This window comes from Rutilus rutilus (assembly GCF_951802725.1).
Source record: "Rutilus rutilus genome assembly, chromosome: 15".
Lineage (NCBI taxonomy): Eukaryota > Metazoa > Chordata > Actinopteri > Cypriniformes > Leuciscidae > Rutilus > Rutilus rutilus.
In genome coordinates this window covers 25,096,608-25,110,813 of record NC_140220.1, presented here as the reverse complement: position 1 = coordinate 25,110,813, position 14,206 = coordinate 25,096,608, and the positions used below count along the sequence as shown (strand labels likewise).

At 39.2% G+C, this 14,206-nt stretch overlaps 1 protein-coding gene across 1 annotated transcript in view; it reads left to right on the top strand.

Moving 5' to 3' along the window:
- Nucleotides 1-14,206, top strand: part of mep1ba (meprin A subunit beta a) — a 507,054-nt gene that overhangs the window by 62,674 nt on the left and 430,174 nt on the right. The gene's annotated exons all lie outside the window — the stretch shown is intronic.

Below are 14,206 nucleotides of genomic sequence, written 5' to 3'. Positions count from 1 at the left end.
TTAGCATTTTCTCATACACACAATAACACACAAAGTGGATTGTGGGAGCATGCTTACACAACAATATACATCAATGGGACACTGAGCCACTGACAAACTGAACAAGTTTACATTTGTTTACATTTAGCCACCTTAAAGGGTTAGTTCCCCTAAATAAAATTGTCCTCAATTACTCACCCTCATGTTGTTCCAAACTTTCATTCTTCATCTTTGAAACACAAATTAAGATATTTTTAATGAAATCCACAGAGCACTCGAATTCAGCGAGCATACACGGAACACTCCAATTTCGTAAGTGGAAGCTCAAACATGCTTGCTCTATGTGTGATAACCTTTAAATAGAGGGACAGAAATCTCTCCGATGTACGTTTTTTTGTGTGTGTTCCAAAGAAGAACACAAGTCTAATGGGTTCGGAACAACAGTAAATTTTGACAGAACTTTCTTTTTTGGGCAAACTATCGCTTTAATTACAACTTTGTCCCACTGTAAACTTGTCAAAGTTATAAAGTATACAATAGAAGTTAAACAAAAGTTCTCCATTTTGCTCAAACATTTTATTATTACCTCATCAGCACTTTGAATCAATTATGGTTTGTTGAAACCGTAAGTCTTTGCTGTTCAACAGTCACATTGCTGCTCTTAAAATGTTTTTGTGTATCAACATGCCCTACTATAGCAAATACTTTAGATAAACAAAGACGGTGCACTCATATTACTATGAATGGGAGAAAGTGCAACTCACAATATGGTGGAATAAAACCTGACTTCGAAGTAAAAGAGCCAATCGCCAATTGGTAAAGACATTGCGTCACTGCAGCTGCCATTATAAGCTCCGTTGCTTTAGAAACAGTCAGTGTTCTGATTTGTGTGTGCACAGACTGTGCATGTGCGTTGGCTAGTTCAGCCCTGAAAAACACCTTTTTTTTTTTTTTTTTTTTTTTTTTGCGTGTCATGATTTGATTGTTTGGAAGCAAAATTTATAAGACAGTTGTTGTCAGATTTCATTGGTGATTTTCAAATAAGAAATTGAATCGTAAGCTTGGTGAACAGCTTTGGAGAATTTGATGTGTCTCTATTCAAAGAAATAGGAGCTGCACTTGACTGAAATAGCTGCCAGAGAGGCATTTCAAAGATGGCCACCGAGTGAAATGACTTGGCTGAAAGGGACTTTGACTGAAGTCTTTGACCATTCGTGTTGCATCAAAGTTGTACAACTTTTTAACTCAAGACCCTGTGCACGTTTCATTCCGCTCCACTATCGTGTTTTTATATATAAGCAAAAAAGCATTCTGTTTGAATTGCATTCATTCAGCCTACTGCATTTCACTCCTATAAACCTAAAAACGCTAAATCTACATCAGCCAGCGCAACATCCACTGCTATGACAATCAAACACAAAGACTAGCAGATGGACTGCATCATTAAATGAGAGACTGTCACCAGTCATTATTACATTCTCATAGAATTGCAGGAAAGACAACTGTGGCAAGGGAAAAGTCACCCACAGTTTTCAAAAAATTATTCTTGACATAGATGATTACTGACAGACACATGCCATTGAAATGCTGGTGATGTTAGAGTGATGCAGTGTGTGTACTTTACATACAGCAAGAGGTGCCTCTGGTACTAATAGTACTAACTTGCACACTTTTTTTTTTTTATATGAAGTTCAATGATTAAAGACACACAATGCGCACAAAATGGATAGACTTAAAAGATGTTTACTTACTGAATCTAATCTAAACCCCAGATCTAAACATGAAGTTAATTCTAATGCTTTGCAGCACACTTAATTTCATTTGGGGCTGTTCACATAGAACACATTTTTGCTGTTAAAACAATATGCGGCACAAAATCCAACTGCAGTGCTGCAGCGTTGATGCATGAGATGCTAAAAAAGCAGCAAGACTCTGTCAAAGACCATCTAGTGCATATTTACATAGAAAAAGCAATTAACAACAGCACAGTGGAACACAACACACCATTCAGTTGGTGATTAGCTGACAATTCTAAGCTGCTAACAAAAGCTAGCACAACATATGCTGTTTTCAGATGTCAAAACATACACGCAATTGGTGACTTTCATCACAGCATCACAATTAATTGAACATAGGTACCGTGTGAATTGTAATGGTTTGAGTGGAATGGCCATTTTTGCCATGTCTTCAGTTGCTATGCACTTCTAAAATATGGCAATTAAGAAATATTGTAGGTGTTTCTTTTTCTTTTTTTTCTTTTTTTTATCAAAATGTTTCAAACAAAACGTGCTTTATTGGGGATACCGTTTTATTTGCAATAATTGTATAGGTTTTCCAATGATTCCAATAACACTTCCAATGTTATAACCTATTTTATAACATTTATATAATGGGATTTGACATCAATGATTTCTGATTTCAAACCTCATCATAATGTTTAAAGCATAGCAACCATTAAATGTTTAAATGAGTGTCAGATTTGAGTGTTGTGATTTACAGAGAATGAAAATAAAACATAAAACTTTCTGTTTCACATAAAACTTAAAGATAAAGTAGTGAGCAAATAGGTACATAAATATAATACAATTCATTTGAATGTCCTGGGTAAAGTACAGTAATCCTCAGAGACGAGTGGAAAATGACACCAGAGTCAAGTCAAGTCAATTAAGTCATCTTCATTTATATGGCACTTTTAACAATGTAGATTCTTCCAAAGCAGCTTTACATTGATAATAGGAAATTAAAGTAGTGTTTTGGCTTTATAGCAGCTCTAGATTAAAGTTATTGTCCAGCTAAAGTTAGTTTGATTGATTCACTTCCGTCGCAACAATCATTAGTTATTAACTTAGGGGCCACTAACACGACACCATTTTAACAGAAAACTCTTAAAGGAGAACGCTGGTCAATTTTAACATTGAGCTCATTTTTTTGTAAATTTGGAGTGCTGTCAGTACAGAGAACAACGACAAAAATCGGTGTTGCCTACACCGTGTTATCCTCTTTTTAAAATTTGCACCCTGTTGACTTAAATGGGGCGAGTTTTAAACCTGCTTTTAGCCTCTTAACATCCTTGATGTGTCATTACAAGTGCCCAGCTATGTGAGTGATTCCTTCAGAAGTGAACACGGTGAATCTGACTGCAGTAGATGTGAAAGATATGAATAAAAGTGATGTTAATTCAGCCAGCACACATACCTGTATTTACTTCCTGTTTTCGGTCGAAGTCCACAGTAGTCGAGTGTCGAGTTCACGCGCATGATCATAGGTAACTAAGCAACAGTGGAGAACTCGACAATCGACTACTGTGGACGTAAATACAGGTATGTGCGCTGGCTGAATTAACATCACTTTTATTCATATCTTTCACATCTACTGCAGTCAGATTCACCGTGCTCACTCGAAAGGGAATCACTCACATGGCTGGGCACTTGTAATGACACATCAAGGATGTTAAGAGGCTAAAAGCAGGTTTAAAACTTGCCCCATTTAAGTCAACAGGGTGCAAATTTTTAAAAGAGGATAACACGGTGTAGGCAACACCGATTTTTGTCATTGTTCTCTGTACTGACAGCACTCCAAATTTACAAACTTACTTACTTTCTGCGCAAACTTCAAAAACGCGAACAAGTGAGAACGTTTTAAATATGACAAATAAAGAGTGACATCTGAAAAATGGAACAAGAGTGACATTTTGGTGACGTGTGATAAGTCGCTAAAGTCATGCTTCCTCATGACTGTGCTTTTATAAAATATTTCCTAAATTACAACACAAGACTCTTCCTTTTTTAAAGGTCAGAGTTCAAATGATACTGCATAACAGGAATGACCCATAGTTAAAGTACTAAGTAACACTAATGAACATAATGGTTACACCTTTCGATAGTCCACTTTAGACATTCTACTAAACATAAGTAACTTTGAAAATACTCATTGACTTGCGTTCTTTGTAAATTTGGGTTTCACCTTGTCACGATTCATCATTTCATTATCATATATATGCCCTTGGCAACTAAATTTTTTTGTTCTTTCTTTGAGTCACTGCTGTTGTTTTGATGTGATTGTTGTGCTGTGGGCATGTTCCTCAGGGACTGCGTCTGCACCTTAATGCACTAAGTCAAATCCATTAGAGACACATCACTATCTAATTACTGAGTTTTCAGCTAAGGACAAGACGCACACACACACACACAAACACTCACTCACAGACAGTAAAATGCAGAAAAAAAGTGTCTGTCGGGAGATGAGTAGATGACCTCCCACATCTACCCTTCTCTACTCTCAAGAAATGAGAGTTAGGGAGGAGGATGGGGCGAGAGAGATTTGACAGGCAGAAATCTCTGGCCCATTACATCAAGATCGATATTGTGAGTGTAAACATGGTGATATATAGGTCCTACCCGGCTGCCGGGTAATTAGAGTGTCAAGGACGGCGCCATGTGCCAAAGTCTTTGAGCTGGAAATGTAACATTTTTCCTTTTTTTTTTTTTTTTACTATTTGAAAAGCAGTGAACAGGCTTACAGGAGATGTACTTATCTCGAAAATCCCCATGACTTGGTACGATCGCACAGCACCTGTTGTCACTCGAATTTTCTTCTGGGTTTTAAGCTGATCCACCATCAGATACTGCTGCACAAAGTGGATAAAGTGCTGCTGTAAGTGATTTAGATCTTCAGATCAGTTGCCCTATAGTGTCCTTTTCGTCATCCTCCTCTCGTTCAGTCACTCTTTTGCTTCATTCGTCGCTGCCGGTTACAGTCATGTTTGCGGAGGGTAAGAGAGGGAGGCTTCGGCTTTACGACCGTGACCGTGTTTCACAAAGGTCGCTAAATGAGAAAACATTGTGGGAGGCTAATCAATTATAAACAGCAGCTTGCCTGAGTGGCCAAGCGCGACGGCCAAATCAGCCAGGCCGGTGATAATTTATCTCCCAGAGACTTTTCATTTTACCCAGAAGGCCATGGGGCATCTAGCTGCCTTACTTAGGGCCGAGCAGGGCATAAATCTCATTGACTCATGGGAAATGGTGTGTGCGCTGATGTAGGTGTGTGCGTCGATACGCAATCCCAGTATGACTCAGGTGACCTATGACTGGATACTGTGCCATCCTGCAGTTTTATTGTTTAGAGGAGTGCAATTGAAAGATAAAACCATGACCAAATAAAACACTGGAATTAACTTCGCACAAACACATTGAGTGTGTATGTGTGGCTGAGTCATCATGCAGTATCAGATGACACCCGTGGCGGCCCTCTTTCACCCTGCTCACCCAGCAGTATTCCCCCTGCTGCTTAACTACTGAATCAGACACAATAATAAATTGAGATTTACATTAAACTCTCAACTAAATAAACAAGAACAAATAATCACTGTCAGTTTAGAATGATCTGGAAGAGAGCAAACAAGCTTTTTGGGAGAAAAGTATGTGTGATTTTGTTAGAAGCAATGAGCCGTTAACCAATACTAACCAATAATAGAAGTCCCTTCAAGAGAAGGCAGTTGAACTGGTGGCCATCTTGGTAACACACTTGGGTAGCTATTTTTAGTTATGCAAGTACAGCTCTTTTGTAATTGATTTTGTGACAGAGCTCTGACACTCCTGGTTTTTGTCTCATCTTTGTCTGAGCCGTGCACTCAAATGTCTACGTGCCTTGTTACATGTGCGGAGCGTGGTGTTTGGATCCCGGCACATTGGTGTAGTTTGGTTTCGGTTCTGTGTCGGGATTCAGACATCCATGCTCCGCGTGTTTGTCTTCTGTTGAAGCTCACGCTCGTCCTTGTGCGCTGTGTCCTGTCTTGTCTTGTGTTGTGTTGTGTTGTGTAGCGCACAGCTTGTGTTTTACACTAGCTGTGTGCTTTCATGTTGTCATGTTCTGTGTGAACACGTGGCTTATGAGTGCTCTCATTGGCTGCAAGTTTATGTCTTGTTCTGTGTAAGCACATGGCTTGTGATTAATTTTACTGGCCATGTGCTTGTGTTTTGTGTGAGCACATGGCACAAGGAAACACATGACAAGCCATGTGCTCACACAAAACACAAGCACATGGCCAAAAATAAATATACAGTAAATAAAATCATTCAACTTAAGGCTACAATGATAAATGAGACAATATAGACCTACAAACGTGTTAAATTGTATATGAAATGTTTGTTAACGTTGTTAATGTGTATGTATATGTATATGTGTGTATATACATATATATATATATATATATGTATATGTGTGTATATATATATATATATATATATATATATATACACACATATACATATACATACACATTAAAGGAACACTCCACCGTTTTTTGAAATAGGGCTTATTCACATTCTTTTATACATTTACATAGGTGGGTAAATGCATTTTTGTCTCAGTGCATGCATTGTTTTAGTTTGACAGGGTCGGCGCTAGCTTAGCTTAGCACAATGAATGGAATCCTTTGTTGCCAGCTAGCATGTCCTGAGTAAAAGTGATAAAAAAAAACAAAAACAAAAAAACACGTAATTACTTCTTGTGGCCTGCGTATTCACAACGAGTACAAATAGCGATGCAGATTAACACTAGGTGATTTCTTAGGCAGATATTGACTTGGGACTATATTATGGGGAAGCACAGGCGAAGCACGGCTACTAGGGCGAAGCACTGCTACTTGGGCGCAGAGATATCACGCAACACATGAAATCCCACGACTTCTGTCAACATACCGGTGTGAATAGTAGCTGTCTGGCTATTTTCCCAACAGTACATGAATGGCGATGAACATGGCTGATTTTGTGTGAGCCAGAACCATACCAATATACAAGAGATTACAGAAAATGAGTAGAAATAGAACGACAGGAGGAGGTTGCGATCGCTCAACGGCCCGAGGACATGAGGATGAGAGCCAACGCGAACTGGTGGTGTGAATGTGGGGGAATATGCCGACTGAAATAGTGTATGTGCTGAGGCGAGTGGGACAAGTTTCTGCCATCGATAACCAGGCTCAACGTGTCAGATCAAGATGAGCGTGCCCGCAGTTGTGTCACAGCTACCGCGGATTTCACGGCGTTGATTCATCCGGCAGTACTCGATTTTTTTTTCCGGTGTGATAAAGTGAACTGGAAAAAACGCCCCACGCCGAATAGACCAAATGGACAGCTGTCCACAGAGTAAGTGATTATTTTAAACATGACACATGTATAGTAAACTGCTTGTAGCCTTCTCCTCTCTAGTAGTTATACTAAAACTACTGAGTCAAAAGAACCAGGCTAACTCGGTGAGAGAAATATAGCTAACTTAGCCCTCAGTCATTTCATTTTACGGGTAACGATAACAGCGATTTTTATTTTAGTTTGGTTGTTCATGCTAAACAGGTTGAATTCAACATGAGGTTATACTAGAGGAGGCTAACGTTATTTGAACCGTAGTCTTCTCAGCTTCTCAGCATCTATCGTACAACCGAATAAAGACACAGATTAACATAAGGAAGAGTAATAAAAGACAACTCACATGTGCACTTTGTTCTGCCTGTGCTTTGAAAATAGATGGGATGGGGACAGCCGTATGTTTCAGACGTAGTACTGTCTTTCTGGGCCCATATTCCATTTTCCTCCGGTGCAAAATGCTCTTTGCAAACACGATACTGTTTGATTTTGTAGAGAGGCGTTGAAGTACAGATCTCCAGAGCAGCTAGCCATTTATTTCTCAGTTCCACATTCGATGGAATTCTGTGAAACATTACATTCGTGTATGTCCTTTGCTTGTTCTCACAACCTTTTGCTACGCAGATAATTACCATGTTTGCTGTAACTGTAGCTGTAACTTCTCAAAAAAAAAACAATCCAAAAGCGAAGACAGCCTCTCAACGCTATATTTATAGCCCTAGGCCACGCCTATTTCGGCGGGACGCTATGCAAATGGGAGCGAAGCACCCCCATTGGTCAAGCGTCAACAGGGCCTCTCTCGATAGGCTGCTGCAGTTACCGCAGAGCAGCCAATAGGCGCGCAAAGCTGCCTCGCCTATGTCTGCATGCTGCTGCAACGCGTTTTGCATTATATAAAAATTAAAGGATCATTTTTGGCTTCAATATCTCACGGAAAGAGACTTTCCCCCAAGCGTAAGTTCTTACGCAGTACTCGTTCCCTCTCTAGAGAGAACCGAGGTTACGTTAGTAACCGAGTACGTTTCCCAGCATAAGTTGCCAGAGTAACTGAGTTCGAACTATTTTAAGTTTGCTTTATGAAACAGAATCAACCGACAATAAGTCTGACTAACCAAAATAAGCCTGGCTTGTATTCTAATCTTGTTTTATGGAACAACCCTCCGTGCTGGTTCGTTGTCGTACGCACGCTGAGTGTTATCTCTTAGCTCGAGTCGAGTCTTCCCCCTCGGGGTAGTTTTGTTTGTATTTTGTTTTATTTTTATTATTAATAAAAGGCCTTTGTTTCTGCAATTGAGTCCTCGCCTCATCTCCTCAACCCCCTCACCTGACAGGAAGTACCTAAATCTCAAAATGGCTTTCCAAACTCACATTTATATAACATATTTCAAATCAGTAAAGGAATCTGACAGTTATGGTATCTTTGCTTAAATAATGGTAAAACAAAAATTCTGAGTGATCTAGCTAATGTGCTTGTGCAGTACGGCAACACGACACTAAAAAAAAAAAAAAAAAAAAAAAAAACTGATTTTGCATTATTTGGTGTTTCTGCAATATATTTTATATATATATATATATATAAAAACCATTAAAAACCAACAACATGATTTTTCAAAAGATTAGACCTAGAAAAATTGCATCTGCATAGAAAATAAAATTTATTTAAATTGTTTTTAAAACCATTGATTTTTATTTATTATTAAAGTAAAATCTTGAAATAAGAAATATATTTCAATAATATAATAATCTGTAAAATTGTTACTAATATGCAAGTCTTACTTTTTTCATTTTCAAATGTTAAACCATTAAGCTTTTATTTTGACAGATTGCTGAGAAATATGCATGGTAGCACTATGTTCATTTACTCACGTTCAGTTCATGACATTAGTTCAGCATCTCGGAGCAGCTCAATTCACAGTAAATAAACCAAGGTGTTCTGTATCTCTGAAACTATTTAAGCGATTTGATGACAGCGTTACTGCAGCTGCTGCTAGAGACCAACAGTCATAAAGTGTGTTTTGAAACTTCTGCACATTAGTGTTGCACGATATATCTGAATCGATTCGATAATGCAATATGGCTCAATGCAATAGTCAAATCACGAAGGCTATGATTTAATTAGGTAAATATATGCACTGCCAGAAAGGCCAAGCAGATTTAGTGCTTTTATTTGGAAGATAGGACTTACTTTACTAGAGCCACCATGTTAAGTTGATCATTTACAGACCATTAAATAATTACTCATTGTGGGCACTGCAGTTTTTAATTGTTTTGATACATTTGCATGCCATGGTAAGGCCCCCATAACCCCATACTATTTTTATTTTATTTTTTTACTTAAAGCACTGCATGGAATGTTGTAAACCAATGGCCTGGACTTCATTTGACAACAGTTCTCTGTCTTCTGCCTCCCTCCCTCTGATGCCCATCACTTTGATGGGACCCATGGCTACTTCTTTGACAGGACTCATGCCCACCTCTTTTGACCTCTCTGATGAAGTCATTGATTGGTTCCTCTACCTGGCGGTCTATCCTGTTTTACGTTGACGGATTGCAAATGCTCACACACACATTTTAAACATGCATGGTAAACAATTTAGATGAATTTAGAGGTTTTGCTGATACTTTGCAAATACACAAAATAATCAAACCTATATACAAAAGAATGTATTGGTATGTTAAATGATTTATTCGTTAATAGGTTAGTTCACCCATAAACGTAAATTCTGCCATAATTGACTCACCCCTCACCCATGTCATTCCAATCCTGTATAACTTATTTTTTTCTTTAGGACATAAAGATATTTTGAGAAATGTCCATGTCCGAAATCACACGTCATTAGGTTTAAAACTTGTTTCGCAACAGTTTAAATGAACTTTCTTTATACTATGAATGAAATTTGTATGTACTACATCTGCCATGTTTTCAGTCATGTGACCTACGGTGTAATACTAGGGAAGTAGTCCATTTCGGACACAGCATCAGTGTTTTTTGTTCATACTATGAAAGTCAACTAAAATGTTCGGTCACTATAACTAATTGGTTATCATCAATCTTCAAAATTATCAGACATTTTTGTAACAACAAAGGTGAGTAAATGATGAAAGATTACAGAGGCTGTCGGGGAGATTAAACATCATCACGCAGAACAGGTAAACTCAGTCTGCTTTTACAGCCTCATTATGCTTTTAATTGTGCTATTATGAACTATTCTAACAATAAAAATATTTTTAGATAAAAATCGAAAGAGTTGTCGGAAGCTATGTGATGGTGACGTTGAAGTTGTGGGACCTTTGTGTAGTTTGTTTATAGCCTACCTTTTGCTTTTTACTTCTGGGGACTGCATTTAGGCTTCAAAATTCATAAAAGTTGTGAAAATTATCTTTATGGACAAAATGTGTAAGTGTCATGTGTTGTTCACAGTTCACATGCAACGTGTGTTGATCACAGAGCTTGTTTTTTGCAATTATCCAAAAGCCTATGGAAAAATCTTTTGTTTTTGTTGAGGGAACCATGGCTGATGCTAACTGTCGGATGCCCTACAAAGTGACGTCATACCTCCACCACTCTATTGAAAATCTCTATATGGTGCAGGCTGATCTGTTTGCAATCACATTGTTCTCTATAGGGCTCAGCTGATTGGTTCCTGCTCAGCAGCCAATGAGCTTGCTGCTCAGCTTTCAAATACTTGGTCAGCGTCTGTGTAGCAGTTTGCAGTGCTCTTTCAGAAAACCTCACCTTCCCCACCTCCACCTGTATAGGTCTGCAATGGGTAATTAATGTATGCTACAGCAGCAGCATGTCTCACTTGCTCGCAGCAGCATGTCATATATGTATTGGCAGTGGCAGTAATAACCAACAGCACCAACACTGATCTATTCTGCCAAGACCAAACATATTAACATTGTCATATCCATTACCATATCAAACACTCCAAGAGTTGTCATGTCAGAAATATATAAGATTTCCATTATAAGATTTCTTGCAGAGGCTGTCAAGTTTTTTTCTTCTTCTGTTGGTATTTGATAGAATCCATGATACCATGTATCTGAACAAGATGTCTAGAACTTCCAGCAGAAAAATAGGCCCACAACATTAAAGATCCAGCGGTATATTTAACCGTGGGCATAGGGTACTTTAACCCTGTTTGCACCAAACCCATCTGGTGGGTTTGCTGCCAAAAAGCTATTTTTTTGTTCCATCTGACCATAGAACCCAGTCCTGTTTGAACTTCCAGTAGTGTCTGACAACTGAATATGCTGGAGTTTGTTTTTGGATGAGAGCAGAGGATTTTTTCTTGAAGCCCTCCCAAACAACATGTGGTGATGTAGGTGCAGTCTATTTTTATTTATTTATTTATTTTAGGCTTTCTGACCTCAAGACTCCCAAAACAATTTTCTGCAATTCTCCAGCTGTGATCCTTGGAGAGTCTTTGGACAATCAAACTACCTCGCCGTGAACAGGGACAATATAGACACAAGTCTTCTTCCAGGCAGATTCGTAACATTTCCAAGTTGATTGGACCTTCTTAATTATTGCCCTGATGGTGGAAAGGGGAATTTTAAATGCTTTAGCCATTTTCTTATTGCCACTTTCTATATATATATATATATATATATATATATATATATATATACACACACTCACACACAGTGGGGAGAACAAGTATTTGATACACTGCCGATTTTGCAGGTTTTCCTACTTACAAAGCATGTAGAGGTCTGTAATTTTTATCATAGGTACTCTTCAACTGTGAAAGACGGAATCTAAAACAAAAATCCAGAAAATCACATTGTATGATTTTTAAATAATTAATTTGCATTTTATTGCATGACATAAGTATTTGATCACCTACCAACCAGTAAGAATTCCGGCTCTCACAGACCTGTTAGTTTTTCTTTAAGAAGCCCCCCTGTTCTCCACTCATTACCTGTATTAACTGCACCTGTTTGAACTCGTTACCTGTATAAAATACACCTGTCCACACACTCAATCAAACAGACTCCAACCTCTCCACAAGGGCCAAGACCAGAGAGCTTTGTAAGGACATCAGGGATAAAATTGTAGATCTGCACATGGCTGGGATGGGCTACAGGACAATAGGAAAGCAGCTTGGTGAGAAGGCAACAACTGTTGGCGCAATTATTAGAAAATGGAAGAAGTTCAAGATGACGGTGAATCTCCCTCGGTCTGGGGCACCATGCAAGATCTCACCTCGTGGGGCATCAATGATCATGAGGAAGGTTAGGGATCAGCCCAGAACTACATGGCAGGACCTGGTCAATGACCTGAAGAGAGCTGGGACCACAGTCTCAAAGAAAACCATTAGTAACACACTACGCCGTCATGGATTAAAATCCTGCAGCGCACGCAAGGTCCCCCTGCTCAAGCCAGCGCATGTCCAGGCCCGTCTGAAGTTTGCCAATGACCATCTGGATGATCCAGAGGAGGAATGGGAGAAGGTCATGTGGTCTGATGAGACAAAAATAGAGATTTTTGGTCTAAACTCCACTCGCCGTGTTTGGAGGAAGAAGAAGGATGAGTACAACCCCAAGAACACCATCCCAACCGTGAAGCATGGAGGTGGAAACATCATTCTTTGGGGATGCTTTTCTGCAAAGGGGACAGGGCGACTGCACCGTATTGAGGGGAGGATGGATGGGGCCATGTATCGCGCGATCTTGGCCAACAACCTCCTTCCCCTGGCTGGGTCTTCCAGCATGACAACGACCCGAAACACACAGCCAGGGCAACTAAGGAGTGGCTCCGTAAGAAGCATCTCAAGGTCCTGGAGTGGCCTAGCCAGTCTACAGACCTGAACCCAATAGAAAATCTTTGGAGGGAGCTGAAAGTCCGTATTGCCCAGCGACAGCCCCGAAACCTGAAGGATCTGGTGAAGGTCTGTATGGAGGAGTGGGCCAAAATTCCTGCTGCAGTGTGTGCAAACCTGGTGTGCAAGAACTACAGGAAACGTATGATCTCTGTAATTGCAAACAAAGGTTTCTGTACCAAATATTAAGTTCTGCTTTTCTGATGTTTCAAATACTTATGCCATGCAATAAAATGCAAATTAATAACTTAAAAATCATACAATGTGATTTTCTGGATTTTTGTTTTAGATTCCGTCACTCACAGTTGAAGAGTACCTATGATAAAAATTACAGACTTCTACATGCTTTGTAAGTGGGAAAACCTGCAAAATCGGCAGTGTATCAAATACTTGTTCTCCCCACTGTGTATATATATATATATATATATATATATATATATATAATTGTTTTATTTCTTTTATTTAGTTTAATATTTATTTAAAACTAACTCGCAGCATATAATTATTAACAAAATATATTGTATGTAGACTTGGCCTTGAAAGACTTGTGAAGGCAACATAATGTGATTTTGATATGAATGACACCATGGATCATGATCAGCACCTAGGCTATTCTGATTAAAAACACCAGCCCTTATCTTCACTCATTCCCTACAGCATCTTGAGCAACTTGAGCAAGAACAAATGGCACCCAGCGAGAACGCATTGACCTGCGATACAGCACTGAATTGTGATTAATGCAGCAACAACTGTTTCAAATATACTCTACAATTAAATTGTGTTAACCAAGGCGTTTATTACATACAGTGGCAAACAAAAGTGACAACAGACTCATTGCCAAGCTGCTCCTAAGAGATTTACCACCCCGTTCACAAATTTCAGCACGCTCCGTATACACTCCTGGACCTCTCACAACTAATCAGCAATTAGAGAACTGGATCCAGAAGCTCTCTGACATTCAACATCTAAATTAAATCATATGGCCCAGCAGCACATGATAGGGAGAGACGGGGGTCAGATAGGGGGATTGAGACCCTATGAGCGGAGATGGTTAAATGAGGTTAAGACACCATCATGCCCCATTTACATGACATTATGCAGACCTGCGGATGTCTATCAATGAGCCTATGCGCTAAACAAGTTCTGCAATTAGCCATCGACACATCCCCCCCACACACAGCCTGTCACATTTCATTACAGCTCTCATCTGAAACAAAAGCATTAGCTGACACACTCATCATGTCCTGTGTGTGTGTGTGT